The 16,206-nt window shown below is 34.9% G+C and overlaps 1 pseudogene; it reads left to right on the top strand.

Annotated features, from left to right (window-relative positions):
* Positions 1–11,473: 11,473 nt before the first annotated feature.
* LOC128566462 (40S ribosomal protein SA-like) overlaps positions 11,474–16,206 on the top strand; it is a 105,522-nt pseudogene continuing 100,789 nt past the window's right edge.

The raw sequence follows: 16,206 nt of genomic DNA on the forward strand, positions 1-16,206 counted from the left end.
AATGGGGTAGTTTACTCTTTTCTTCTTCTTCTTTTTTTTTTATTATTAAATCATAGCTGTGTACATTGATGCGATCACGGGGCACCATACACTAGGTTTATAGACCATTTGACACATTTTCACCACACTGGTTAACATAGCCTTCCTGGCATTTTCTTAGTTATTGTGTTAAGACATTTACATTCTACATTTACTAAGTTTCACATATACCCTTGTATGATGCACTGCAGGTGTAATCCCACCAACCTCCCTCCCTCTCCTCCTTTTCCCCCTTCCCCTTATTCTTGGGTTATAACTGGTTATAGCTTTCATGTGAAAGCCATAAATTAGTTTCATAGTAGGGCTGAGTACATTGGATACTTTTTCTTCCATTCTTAAGATACTTTTCTAAGAAGAATATGTTCCAGCTTCATCCATGTAAACATGAAAGAGGTAAAGTCTCCATCTTTCTTTAAGGCTGCATAATATTCCATGGTGTACATACACCACAATTTATTAATCCATTCGTGGATCGATGGGCACTTGGGCTTTTTCCATGACTTAGCAATTATGAATCGGGCTGCAATAAACATTCTGGTACAAATACCTTTGTTATGATGTGATTTTTGGTCTTCTGGGTATATGCCTAGTAGAGGGATTACAGGATTGAATGGCAGGTCTATTTTTAGATCTCTAAGTGTTCTCCAAACATCTTTCCAAAAGGAATGTGTTAATTTGCATTCTCACCAGCAGTGTAGAAGTGTTCCCTTTTCTCCACATCCACGCCAACATCTCTGGTCTTGGGATTTTGTGATATGGGCTAATCTTACTGGAGTTAGATGATATCACAAAGTAGTTTTGATTTGCATGTCTCTGATGATTAAAGATGATGAGCGTTTTTTCATATGTCTGTAGGCCGTGCACCTGTCTTCCTCAGAGAAGTTTCTGTTCAAGTCCCTTGCCCAGTTTACTCTTTTCTTGTTGATTAAGCTGAGTTCTCTATAAACTCTAGTTATCAGTCCTTTGTCAAATTCATAAAATGCAAAAATCTTCCTCCAGTCTGAAGGTTGTCCGTGTGCTTTAGTTGTTATACCCTTGGTTGCGCAAAAGCTTTGTAGCTTGATCATGTCCCACTTATTTATTTTTGGTGTTGCCGTAATTGCCAAGGGGGTCTTCTTCATAAAATCTTTTCCCAGGCCAAGAGCGTCAAGTGATTTTGCCATACTTTTTTCTAGGATTTTTATTGTTTTGTGTCTTAAATTGAAATCTTTTATCCATCAAGAGTCCATTTTTATCAGTGGTGAGAGGTGCAGGTCTAGTTTCAGACTTTTACATGTAGCTAACCAGTTCTCCCAGCATCATTTATTAAATAGGGATTCTTTTCCTCAGTGTATACTTTTGTTTGCTTTATCAAAGATCAGATGATGATAAGAGTCTCTAAGTCATTAACCATGCTCATGACTAGAAAGAATCAACATTATTATAATGTTCATACTACTCAAAGTAATCTACAAATTTAATGCAATCCCTAGCGAAGTCTAAAGTTATACTTTGAAAAACTTGAAAAAATGTACTTCATTTTGTGTGGAACCAGAAAAACACCTGAATAGCCAAAGCAATTTTAAGGTCAGATCGAGGGAGGGTAAATGGTGGGATTACACCTGTGGTGCGTAATGCAAGGGTACATGTCAGATCTATTAAGTATAGAATATAAATGTCTTAACACAATAACTAAGTAAATGAGATGAGGAATATATTAACCAGTGTGATGTAAGCATTCCTAATTCTATATGAAATCAGCACATTGTACCCCATAAATGCATTAATGTGTACATGATCTATGTGTTTATGATTTAATAAAAAAAGTAAAAAATAAAAACAAATCTGGAGGAATCATGATATCAGACTTTACATCATACTAAAAGGCTACAGCAATCAAAACAGCACAAAAATAGAGATACAGATCTATGGAATACAAGTTTTTCTTTTACATCAAAAACTATATGTGAATCCTAGTAAATGTGGAATGTAAAGGTCTTAGCAAAATAACTAAGAAAATGCTACAAAAGCTATGTTAACTAATGTGATGAAAATGTGTCAAACGATCTATGAACCAAGTGTATGGTGCCCCATGATCATACTAATGTACACAGCTATGGTTTAATAAAAAAAAATAAAAAAAATAACTGGAAGAAAGAAATCCTATAAAATCTTAATTTTCATACTTTTCTCTGGGATGGATACACCATCATTTCCAGTGATCTTTAAGTATTTTAACTTTTTTGCATATGATTTCATCTTCTTCTATCATTGAATATTCAAAAGATTTTCCTCTTCAATCATAAATTACTTGAATTTACTTTCTGGCCACATCTCAATGTCTTGTTTGTTTGTTTGTTTTGTGAGACAGCATCTCACTTTTTCACCCTGGCAGGGTGCTGTGTCCTTATAGCTCACAACAACCTCAAACTCTTGGGCTCAAGCAATCCTCTTGCCTTGCCTCAGGAGGACCTGGGACTACAGGTGCCTGATACATCCTGTCTAGTTTTTCTATTTTAAGGAGAGATAGGGTCTCACTCTTGCTGGTCTCAACTTTTGAGCTCAAGAAAATCACCCATCTCAGCTTCCCAAAGTGCTAGTTTACAAGCATAAACCTGCCCCAGCCTTCAGTGGCCCTTATAATCATTTTAACTTTTTAAATAGTTGAAATAAAATAGCATTTTTTATATTTAATTGTATTTTCCCAATACAAATAAATGCTTTACTTTTTAAATTTTATTTTATTTTATTTCTATGGCTATACAGAGATTTTTTTGGTGCTGTGGGATTTTTGTTGTTACATGAATGAATTCTATAGTGGTGCAGTTCTAGCTTTTAGTACACCCATCACCTAAATAGTGTTCATTGTACCCTACAAGTAACTGTTGATCTCTCACCCTCCTCCACCCCCTTTAATTTTCAGTGTTCACCCACTTTGTCTTTGTATGACCACATATACCAATCATTTAGCTCTCACTTAGAAGAATATATAGTATTTGTTTTTCCATTCTTTTTTTGTTTGTTTGTTTGTTTTTTTATAGAGACAGAGTCTCACTTTACCGCCTTCAGTAGAGTGCCATGATGTCACAGGACTCACAGTAACCTCTAGCTCTTGAGCTTCAGCTATTCTCCTGCCTCAGCCTCCCGAGCAGCTGGGACTACAGGCGCCCGCCACAACGCCCGGCTATTTTTTGGCTGCAGTTCATCCGGGGCCGGGTTTGAACCCGCCACCCTCATTATATGGGGCCAGCGCCCTACTCACTGAGCCACAGGCGCCACCCTGTTTTTCCATTCTTAAGACATTTCACTTAAGATTATAGTTGCCAATGACATCTAAGTTGCTCAAAGGACATTATTTCATTCTTTTTTATGGTTGAATAGTGCTCCATGGTGTGTATATGTAACACACACATATGTATATACACACACACATATAAAAAGTCAAAAACTGTATACACATTTTTAAAAAGAAAAAAACTGTACTAAAATTTTAATACTCAAATACATACTGATAATGTTTGTCAAATATTGTATCTTGTATCTCCTGTAATTGCAGAAATCAAGTGTGATTTGATACATATATACCACATTTTCTTTCTCCACTCGTCAGTGGGAGGGCACTTAGGTTGATCCCATATCTTTGCAATTGTGTTGCAAGAACAATTTAGACTATGTATCTCTTTGATATATGACTTCTTTTCCTTTGGGTAGATACCCAGTAGTAGGACCACTGGATCAAATAGTAGGTCTACTTTTAGTTCTTTGAGGAATCTCCATGTTATTTTCTATAGGGGCTGCAATAGTTTACATTCTTATCAAGAGTAACTATGTGTTCCCTTTTCATTTATCTGCACCAGCAACTATTGTTTTTTTATTTAAAAGAAAAAAAAAAAAAGGTCATTCTCATTGTAGTTTTAATTTGCATTTCTCTGATCATTAGTGCTGCTAAGAATTTTTCAGCCAGTTGTCTATCTTCTTTTGAAATAAAATCTGTTAATGTCTTGCCCACTTTTAATAGAGTGATTTGTTTTTTATTTGTTTTATTTCTTGCTGATTTGTTCAAGTTCCTTGCAGATTTTGGATATTAGTCTTTGTCAGATGTATAGTTTGCAAATATTTCTCCCATTCAGTAAGTTGTCTGTTTACTCTGTCAAATGTTTCCTTTGCTGTGCAGAAACATTTTAGTTTCATTAATTCTCATTGATTTTTTGTTGTTGTTGTTGTTGTTGATGTATTTGCTCTTGGAATCTCAGTCATAAATTCTTTGCCCAGGTCAATGTCCAGAAAAGTTTTTTCTGCATATTTTTCTATAATATTTCTGATCTTGAGTCTTACATTTAACCTTTTAAACCATCTTGAATTAATTTTTGTATATGGCAAGACTTAGTAATCCAGTTTTATGCTTTTGAATATGGTTATTCAGTTTTCCCAGAACAATTTATTGAATAGGGCTCCCTTTCCTCAGTGTATATTGCTGCCTGTTTTGTCAAAAATCATTTGGCTATGAGTACATGGTTTTATATCAGGGATCTCTATTCTGTTCCAGCGATCTATCTGCCTAATTTATAACAGTGCCATATTGTTTTGATTACTATAGCTTTAAAGTATAATTTGAGTTTGGGCAATGTGACATTTGTTTTTGCTTAAAATTGCTTTCGCTATTCAGGCTCTTTTTTGATTGCATATGAAATTTAGGATTGTTTCTTCTAATTCTGTGAAAAATGATGTTAATATTTTGATGGGTATTGCATTAGATTCAATTTATAAATTCATAAATTACATTGGGTAGTGTAGACCTTTTAACAATATTGATTTTTTCAGTCCATGAGGATAGAATGTTTTTTCATTTGTCTGAGTCACATATAAGTGATTTTTTCTTTTCTTTACTGTTTTATAGTTCTTATAAAGATCTTTCACTTCCTTAGTTAAGAATATTCCTAGCTTTTTTTCTTTGCAGCTTTGTAAATGATGTTGAATTATTGATTTGTTTTCCAGCCTGACTAGATCAGTGAATACAAATGCTCCTTATTTGTATATATTAATTTTATAACCTGAAACTGTATTTTTCAATTTTATCAGTTCTAGTAGTCTTTTGGGGAAATTGTTAGGGTTATCTAGAGATGAGATGATATGATTGGGAACCAGGAATAGTTTGACTCCCTCTCTTCTGACTTGAGTGCCCCTTATTTTTTTCTCTTGCCTTATTTCTATGGCTAGGACTTTCAGTAGAATATTGAATAGAAGCAGTAATAGTGGGCATCTTTATCTTGCTCTGGTTCCTGGGGGGGAGGGGGGATACTTTCAATTTTTCCCTGTTCGGTAAGAAGTTAGCTTCAGGTTTGTCATATGTGACTTTCATTATTTTGAGGTTGAACTATGACTTTTATTATTTTGAGGTTTAGCTGGTTGAGGGTTTTTGTCATGAAGTCATGCTGGATTTTATTTTATTTTATTAAATCATAGCTGTGTGCATTAATGCGATCATGGGGCACCATACACTGGTTTCATAGACTGTTTGACACATTTTCATCACACTGGTTAACATAGCCTTCCTGGCATTTTCTTAGTTATTGTGTTAAGACATTTACATTCTGCATTTACTAAGTTTTACATATACCCTTGTAAGATGCACCGCAGGTGTAATACCACCAATCACCCTCCCTCCGCCCACCTCCCCTCTCCCTCCCTCCTTTTTCCCCTTCCCCCTATTCTTAGGTTATAACTGGGTTATAGCTTTCATGTGAAAGCCATAAATTAGTTTCATAGTAGGGCTGAGTACATTGGATACTTTTTCTTCCATTCTTGAGATACTTTACTAAGAAGAAAATGTTCCAGCTCCATCCATGTAAACATGAAAGAGGTAAAGTCTCCATCTTCCTTTAAGGCTGCATAATATTCCATGGTGTACATATACCACAACTGATTAATCAATTCATGGATTGATGGGCACTTGGGCTTTTTCCATGACTTAGCAATTATGAATTGGGCTGCAATAAACATTCTGGTACAATTATCTTTGTCATACTGGATTTTAAAAGATGCTTTTTCTACATCTATTGAGATGAACATATGATTTTAAAGCTTCTAAACTATGTACTAAATCTTATTTATTGATTTGTGTATTTTGCACCATACTTGCCACTCCTGTTATGAATTCCACATGATCGTTGTGAATCTACATGATTATAGCTTTTTAATATGCTATTGTGTTCAGCTTGTCAGAACTTTCTTGAGCATTTTTATATCTATGTTCGTGAGGGATATTAGCCTATAGTTTTATTTTGTTGTGTCCTTTTCTAGCTTTGGTATCAGAATGATACTTACTTCATAGAATTAGTTAGGGAGGATTCCCTCCTCATCAATATTATGAAATAGTTTCAGTATAATAGGTGCCATTTCTTCTCTGCAGATTTGATAGAACTGGGCTATGAAATCTGGTCTGGTCTGGTCCTAACAGCTGGCATATTTTTTAAACATGGTTTTTATTTCATTACTCTTTAATTATCTGTTCAGGATTTTGATTTCTTCCTGACTTGAGTTTGAAAGTTTGTGTTTCTGAAAATTTATCCATTTCTTCTGGGGTTTCTAGTTTGTGCAAATAGAGGTTTTCATAGTAGTCTCAGATGATGTTTTATATTTCCATGATATCTCCTTTTTAATTTCTAATTGAGGTCATTTGAATTCTCTCTCTTTTATTCTCAGTTAATCTAGCTAGTGGTCTATCAATTTTGTTTATCTTTTCAAAGAATTAACTTTGTATCATGGATTCTGTGTAAGTTTTTTTTGTTCCAATTTCTTTTAATATAATTTTGTTCTGATCTTTGTTATTTATTTTCTTCTCTAGCTTTCAATTTGATTTGTTTTTCTTTTTCTAGTTCCCTGAGATGTGACATTAGACTGTTAATTTGTGATCTTTCTTTTTGATGTAGGCAATTAGTGCTATGAAATTTCCTTTACTACTTCTTTAACTGTATCCCAGATATTTTGGTAGCTTATGTCACCATTGTCATTCAATTTAAAAAATCTTTTGATGTACATCTTGATTTCATCATTGATCCAAGGATTGCTAAGTACCAGCTTGCTTAATTTCCAAGTGTTCATGTAATTTTGAGAGTTCCCCTTAGAATTGATTTCTAGTTTTATTCCACTGTGGTCTGAGAAGATACACATGGTATTATTTGGACTCTTTTTAAATTTTCTGATATTTATTTTGTGGCCTAGCATATGCTCTACCTTGGAAAATGTTGCATGTGCTGATGAGAAGAATGTACGTTAAGTAGTTTTGGGGTGGAATGTTCTGTAAATATGTGTTTTGTCCACTTCTTTTAGGGTCCCATTTAAGTGCAATATTTCTTCGTTGATTTTCTGCCTCAATGATCTGTTTACTTCTGTCAATAGAGTATTTTAAATCATCTAACTGCCCCCCAGAAAAGATACATATTGGTAGACTGGATTATAAAATACAACCCAGATATATACTCTCCCTAAGAAATCAACTGAACTTGTAAAGATTCTCATAGACTCAAGGTAAAGTGGTAGAAAAAAAATATCCCATGCAAACAGCAAGCAAGAATAAGTGAAGTAGCTATTCTCATATCAAATAAAATAGACTTTAAATCAACAAACATAAAACAAGACAAATATGGTCATTATATAATGATAAAGGGATCAATTCAACAAGAAGATATAACACTCCTAAGCATATGTAGATCTAACATGGGAGTTCCTTAATTCATAAAACAAATATTACTAGACATAAGACAAGAAATCAATAACAACATAAAAATAGTTGGATACTTCCTCATTTTTCAAATAATTGTGTTTAAGCAAGTAACTGAGAAACACGTATAGATATTGTATTTGAAAACAATGTGCTAGAGTTCTTGAAATAAAATTGAGAGACCAGAAGAATCTTCAAAAAACATTGTCTCCCGTATAAGTGACTCATATGCCAAAACTATCTGTTGTTTTAGTTAATGTCAATTATATGCTTTGTATGTTCCAAAGGAATAAATTCAGAATTGAGAGCAATATCAAGGTTACAGCCATGGAGGAAGATCTAATTTGCAAAGGGAGGGAGACAACTGAACCTCTCACCTCTTGCTCTTTTCTTTCCTTGCTACAAACTAGAGAAAAAAATGATTTGCCCATTAGTGTAGTGGATGAAGTGGTAATAAAAGTCAGCTTTCCTTTCAGCACCTCTGGACTCTGCCAGAAAGAAATCGTCCTGAATAAAGCAGTAGGGACTTCTGAATCTGAGAAAAGACAAGCTTTTTCTTAGTCTTTTTGTGGGGGTTAGGGTGGAAGTCGTGGTTATTTTTCTCATTATAATTCTATTTGAGACAGATTTATAGTTGTTCAAACATTTTATTCACCCAAACTGGTAATATTGGTATAAAAATTATCTTCTTCAAACTTACAAGGCAATGTTTTCAATATATGATCCATGAGAACTGGCAAACAGACATTCTTAAGTTTATTTTTCTTTGGTTTGGAAAAGCTTTCTAGCAAATTGTCAAAAGTGAAAGACCTATAAAGAACAAAGAAATGTGTACTTAAAGACAAGGTGCTTGGTTACTCTGCATATTGGAAGGCTTTGTTTCCCTGCGTTTCAGGATTAGTTTAGTAGAAGGAATTTAAATTTGTACATACTGATTCCATTGCAACTACAATCTAGTTTTTGTGGCAATGAAGAAATAAGAATGGTCTATGAAACTAGTGTATGGTGCCCCATGATCACATTCATGTACATAGCTATGATTTAATTAAAAAAAAAAGAAGAAACAAGATGGTTTTGAGTTTATTAAGGAATAACAGGTTTTTACTTTTAAACATTCTAATATGATTAGCATGTGCACACACACACACTATTCAGAAAACAAAGGAAACCTCAGTCCTCAAAGACTGCCATCCAAATAAGTAATTTATACTAAACATGAGAAAGACACAATAATATATACTGTAATGTACAAACAAAATGATACCATGTTTAAATTATGCAATAGTAATTGCAAATACATACACCATTTACCCTGCAGTAGGAACTGTTTGAAGTACTTCACATGCACAGATAGAATCATTCCTCATAACAGCCCTATATGGTAAGTACTTCTGGTCTGTGAGTTGGGGCTCAGTGTGAGGAACATGCACTTTATCTTCCACAACCATAGTGTTAAGGTTAAGGAGTTTGATATTTAAGATCCTTTACTTGCAAGAGATTGCCTTATTCCAGCAAAGGCAGTGAGTAGCAGGGGCTTACAGTTTACAGTCCAACTAAACTGCAAACTATTTAATATAAAGTGCTACTCATATTCTAGTGAATACATTGTAATATGTTAAATTAGTACATTTCTGATCCCTTATGCAGTGTCTGCATGGAGTAAACATGTAGTTTATAATTAAAGAATGAATGAAAACTTAGTTCTGTTGCAAGAAGAGAGGCAAGGAAGAGAGGAATGTCCAGGGATATATTCAATTCAATGAGTATTTAGTGTCGACTAAACTCCATGTGGGATGTTAAACTGTGTAAAGATGAGTCAGGCAGCGCTTAGACTGAAAAATCTGATAGAGGTGGGAGTGGGAAATGAGCACTAGTCTGCAGCACTCTGCATAACACGTCTGTCAAGATGTGAGGGAAGGGTAAGAGAGAACAAGGAAAGGCCTGAGAGAATTCAGAAGAATTAGCTGTATGTGGTGACATGCAGCGACCCTTGGGTGCCTTCTCTAATGAAATCTTAGAAATAAGGATTTAATGACTATAATGGGTTAAACCCAAGTAAACCTTGGCCCTGAGATTTAGGTTAGAAATGATATCTTGCTATAGCTTTCTTGCCTGTCATCTTCTATCTTCCTTTGTGTTTCTGAAGACCTATGTGCTGAAGGCATAGATTTGATCCTCTCTATTCCTGTAAAAACTGTGCTTCCTTGGTGTGGGTGGAAGTCATGGTTAGGGGACAGGACCCCCATTAACTATACACTTCTAATGTGAACTTCAATATACAGCTGTCCCCATGTACAAGCTTCAATTTTTGTGTGCTTATTTTCAAGATTCGTTTTACCAATGTTTGCTCCACAGGATACTTTACCTAACAAATGCAATCAGTGTAACCTGGTTTCTTGTACCCTCAATGAATCTCCAACAATAAAAAAAAAAAAAGAAGGAAGAAAAAAAAAGATACTAGAGACTCTTAAGATGTTAACTACAATTTCTTCCGTTCTTGAGATACTTTACTAAGAAGAATATGTTCCAGTTCCATCCATGTAAACATGAAAGAGGTAAAGTCTCCACCTTTCTTTAAGGCTGCATAATATTCCATGGTGTACATATACCACAGTTTATTAATCCATTTGTGGATCGATGGGCACTTGGGCTTTAAAAGTATCCAATGTACTCAGCCCTACTATGAAACTAATTTTCAGCTTTCATATGAAAGCTATAACCAAGTTATAACCTAAGAATATGGGGAATGGGGAGAGGGAACGGAGGGAGGGAGGAGGATGGGCGGAGGGAGGGTGATTGGTGGGATTACACCTGCGGTGCATCTTACAAGGGTACATGTGAAACTTAGTAAATGTAGAGTATAATTGTCTTAACACAATAACTAAGAAAATGCCAGGAAGGCTATGTTAACCAGTGTGATGAAAATGTGTCAAACTGTTTATAAAACCAATGTATGGTGCCCCATGATTGCATTAATGTACACAGCTATGATTTAATATTAATAAAAACGTGGTAAAAAAAAAAGATGTTAATTACAAGTTCGTTCTCTCTCTCTCTGTCTCACTTTCTCTCTTTCTCACATACACATGCTTGTGCTCACACATGTTACATAGTTCTATCCCAGGTCCAAAATATTATTTCTAACTACTTCACCGATTTTTAGCATTTTAACTAAGATATCAATGAGCTTCTTCTATGAACTTTATAGATGGTGCAAAGATATACTGGTATCTTAAAATCTAGTTGATAAGGACAAAAATATGTAAATTTTAAATGCTTAATGGACTTGCCATCTTATACTAGTGTATGTTGTTTCTTTTAATGAACTTTCTTGTATGCTATCTGTTTTGACTCTTAAGCAAAGGTTGAAGGAAGGTTAAAGTTGATGGGAAAGTTAACAATATCCCTCTTCTTAGAATGATAATCTGGTGGAGGGAGTTAATGACCAGCCTGTGATTACACAATTGATATGTGACATGGTCAAGAACAGAAGCAGCACTTAAAATCTGATCCACTATCTGACAAATGCCTCGTTTATCCTCTGAATAGGACTCGGTTGAGACTAACATTCACATGATAAGGAAAAGATTCTGGGTCACAGGACTTGAAACTACTTCATTCTCTTGGGAGAGAAAGGCAAACTAAAGTCTAAAAGTGAATGGGGCATAAAGCCAAACTGGGGGAAATGAGTGAATGGGCCTGAGGCCATACAAGATTGAACAATGCTGAGTGGACATGGGACAGGGACCAGCTGGAAAAGCAAAAGGCAAAATGAATAACTACTCCTGCCAAATTGGCATGCGATTAAATCAGGGTAAGTCAGTAATTGCAAGATGAAACTTTCTTCCAGGAAAACATTTCACATTTCTGTCCTACTAGTATGACCCAAGAGGGACCAAATATTAATTAGAGAACTATGTATGTGTTATCTACCCAAATCTTGGGCGAGCCAGGTTTAAGAAAAAGGAGACAATTCTCCCTAAATAGATTCCACATAAAACCTATCAAAATTCTGGTAGAAATAAAGAAGCAAACTCTGACATTTATATAGAAATGCAAAGGATCCAAAATAGGCCAAAAAAGTTTTGAAAAGAAAATCCTTATTTCAAAACTTTCTGTAAAGCTACAGTAATCAAAACAATATAATCCTGGAATAATGATAGACATATAGATCAATAGAAAAGAATTGAGATTTCATGAATAAATTCTTATATTTATGGTCAACTGGCTTTTGGTAAAACACCAAAGCAATTCATCAGTGCGAATGAATCATCTCTTCAATAAATGATGATGAGATATTTACATATCCACTTATGACGAAATGAACTTAAATCCTTAGCTCACACCTTACACCATACACAAAAATCACACCAAACAGGATAACAGACATAGTATAAAGGATAAATCTGCAATACTTTTTAGAAGAAAAAAAAATCTTTATAAACTTTAAGTAGGCAAAACACTATTGATATAGTATCAAAAACATGATGTAATACCTAACATACTTTTGGATTGCATTTAAGCACCCGGGTGGACCCAACAAAGGAATGGTGTATATTGAATGTTGCAAACTTCTTGATGCTGGTAAGCTTGCTCTTCATCATCTACTGTGCTCCTAGGTGAAAACACAATAATAGTAATTATAATAGTTTTCTGTGCTACTGTAACAAATTATTGCAAAACACTAACTTGAAATGACACAAATCCATCATCTCATAGTTCTAGTAGTCAGAAGTCCAAAATCAGTCTCACTGGGCTAATGTCAATGTGTCAGCAGAGCTTTATTTCTAGAAGGCTATAGTGGAGAATATATATCCTTGCCTTTTCCGTCTTCTAATAACCTCCTACATTACCTGCCTCATGTCTGTTTTACATCTTCACAGCCAGCAGCCCAGCACCTTCAAATTCCCTCTCTCTAACATCTGCTGGCATCACCACATAGCTTCCTCTCTCTCACCCTCCTGCCTCTCTCTAACGATGGTCCTTGAAATTATATTGAGCCAACTTAAACCATCCAAGATAATCACATCATCTCAAGATACTTATTTTAAATACATTTGAAAAATCCCTTTTGTGATGTAAGGTAATTATTTCACAGGTTCCAAGGATTAGGACGTGGGCATCTTTGGGGCAGGTGGAGTGGATGTTATTCAGGCTATCATTGTCACTAACAGTATCACCAAAAAATATCTGCATGGAATCACCTAGAGTATTTATTCTTTTACATAATACAATGTAGTTACATGTAGTAACAACATTTTGATATATACAATATCGTCCTAATACACTTTCTATTTAGAAAGAATTGTGTGTTTGTGTGACAGGGTTTGTGTGAAGGAGACTGTCAGATTTGAGAGCTGATTCTGCACTTTTACTTTGATACTAAGAGACTAAAAATACCACTGAATACAAATTACAGATGTAGGGATCATGGTATGAACAGACCATCACGTTTCCAGTCCTCTGTGTTTTGACAAAAGGATATACTTTTGGGTAATTGTAGGACACCAGCTGGTAGAATATTTAGAATGATGTTATTTATTTGTTTATTTATTTTATTTTCTTAAACATCTGATCTCTTCTAGTAGATTTTGTCAGAGAAATTTTAATTTTCTCTTGAGTTCTTGAAATAATCACTCCTGTCATATTTTCATAGCTTCAACTAGATTTCTTTGCTAACATTTAAGATTATTTTAAACCTCAGTGCTAGATTTTGTGATTTTCTCTGGTACAATAGTATAATAATGTCTTGATTACATTTTTCACTCTGGTTAACTACTTCATAGTATCTTAGTGAACAGAATGAGACCGGTCATGGAAATATGATGTCTGATGGTTTGAGAAACTTGGTGTTTTTAACATCTGTCTCCTTGCATTGCACTTTATATTTATGGGTAATTATTACTCTCTAAGGAGAAATAAATTCATCTATTCATTTTTATTTATATCCCGCTTTGTTCTAAAACAGGCTTAAAGAAATTAGAGCTTTTTTTAATTAGAAAAATATGTGTCTGGGCAACTTAATTTGATATAAAATTTCAGTGATACTTTAAAGTGCCCCCTTGAAAACCTCCAGATCAGAAGTGAGAAAAGATTCCAGGCCTTGAGAGCCACATTTTTACAGTCAAGTATCTACAGACTATCTTGAGTGGTGGATTGAATTTGGCACACCAACAATAGCTAATATGTTGAGTGTTCTGCTGAACACTTGCCTGGAACAGTGTGAACTCCCCTCCACCCCTGAAATCTGTGTTTCCAGCTGGGTTCCAGCACGCTCAGTGCCAAGGGAGAGTCTCTGGCTAGGGTGGGTGCAGGTGCTTTCAGCACGTTAAACCTGTTCAGATCGGTGCTGGAAGGTTGATGCCTGCTCCAAGGCTAGGGGATCCCACACGGCTCAAGTGTGAAGTTCATCTTAAGGAGAAGTACTTTGCAGGTACAAGAATGCCAGGTTACAAACAAGATAGGATCTTTAGGTTCGTTCTTAAGTTGAATTTGCATGTACATTGGAACAGGTACATTTACCTATTATCTGTAATAGCCTGTCTGCAAGTGTGAATCGTATGTCAGTCAGATGTTTGTAACACAGGGATGTACTGTAATAGCTTCTGTTCATAAATGTGAGTTGTACGCTAGATGTTTGTAACTCAAGGACTGCCCATATTGTCTTGGTTAATCTCATGACATACTTATGCAATAGGCATAATAAGTGTCCCCGTTTTACAAATGAGGTCTCTTGAGAGAGACCTGAAAATAAATTCTCCATTCTCCTGATTTCTTTGGCATGTTTTCTTTCTTTAAGATACTGTTTAAAAGCATGGATTTGGGGGCTTGTCTACTGGATTTGAATCCTAAATGGAACTCATAATAACTGAGTAGCTTCAAGGAAGTTATTAAATTTCTCTGCTCCTCAGTTTCCCCATCTGTAACATAAAAAATGTTAGCAGTGACTTTCTCAAAGGATCATTATGAGACTATTTGAGATGGAAAGTGTAGATTACTTGGAATGATGCCTGGTGCATAGTTAATTTTAACTAAACCTTAGTTTTTCTTTTTTATTTGATTTTTACCTTATTCTTCATATGGTAGTATTTTGTATGGGATTTTTCTTTCCAGATTGCAGAAAGGGATTCTACCTTATTCGTACTGAATCTCTTGAAGTACCAAGCATAGAGAAGTCCCTCAATATATATTTAGTTCGTGATTTACTTTTTTATTCAAATTATGGAAAACAGTTCCTCTCTACATTAAATTTATTATCTTTGGAAGAGGTCCAAACTGACCTTTATACAGAAGGGAAACAAAATTAAACAGTGTGGTATCTGCTACGCTGACTAGGAACATTGTGCTGTGCATGGATGGCTGTTATGCCCAGATTCCATGGGAAGAAGTGGTTTTTATCTGTGATCTCCTTTTATAGGCTCCTGCCAGTGCTGGTGTCACTTCTCTTGCATAATGAACTCGCCCTAATTATACCCAAAGAACTTTTTTTTCCTTTGGTGTTTTTTGTTAATTTATGTGGAATTCTTTTTTTCAAAATATGTTCTAAGCAAAAGAAAATAAGATTGTGGGAAAACTGCAAAATTATGAAAGCCATACCGAAAAGTCTTGGTACAAGAGGCAGAAGACTTGGAAAGTATTGATTTATAGATCGCCTCGTCTAAATGGTATAAATCCCCAAAAAGCTATGAAAATTCACTGATTAATTTATCAAGTTACTGGAAGTTGTTTTCTAAGGTCAACAGAAAATTAGAAAAGTGTTGTAAGCATTTGAACTGAATCAAGTCTAGTGCTAACCTATGTCCAAGATAAAAGTTAATCCAGGTGATTGCTTTGGTATATGAGGCCTTTTGGAACATTTTTCTTGCCCTGTAAACTGGAATGAGATAAAGATGAAGTATTTAATTTGATGATTCTTTAAAAAGTTGTTGTATTCTTTGTATGTAAAGCATTGTTGACATTACTAGAAGAAATCAGCCCAAAAGTGTTAATAATGATAAAACTGACATTAGGGACATGTTATTTAGTCATCAGGATTAATTGGAAAATTTATAAATTCTTTCCATCTGTGCTTCTATATTTTTTTTTATTAAATCATAGCTGTGTACATAAATGTGATCATGGGACAGCATACACTAGTTTCATAGACCGTTTGACACATTTTCATCATACTGGTTAACATAGCCTTCCCGGCATTTTCTTAGTTATTGTGTTAAGACATTTACATTCCACATTTACTAAGTTTCACATCTTGTAAGATGCACTGCAGGTGTAATCCCATTCAGTGGGGAAAAGATTCCCTATTTAACAAATGGTGCTGGGTGAACTGGTTGGCAACCTGCAGAAGACTGAAACTGGACCCACACCTTTCACCATTAACTAAGATAGAATCTCACTGGATTGAATATTTAAACTTAAGACATGAAACTATAAACATACTAGAAGACAGTGCAGGGAAAACCCTTGAAGAA

This window comes from Nycticebus coucang, chromosome 15 (genome assembly GCF_027406575.1).
Source record: "Nycticebus coucang isolate mNycCou1 chromosome 15, mNycCou1.pri, whole genome shotgun sequence".
NCBI classification, from domain to species: Eukaryota; Metazoa; Chordata; class Mammalia; order Primates; family Lorisidae; genus Nycticebus; species Nycticebus coucang.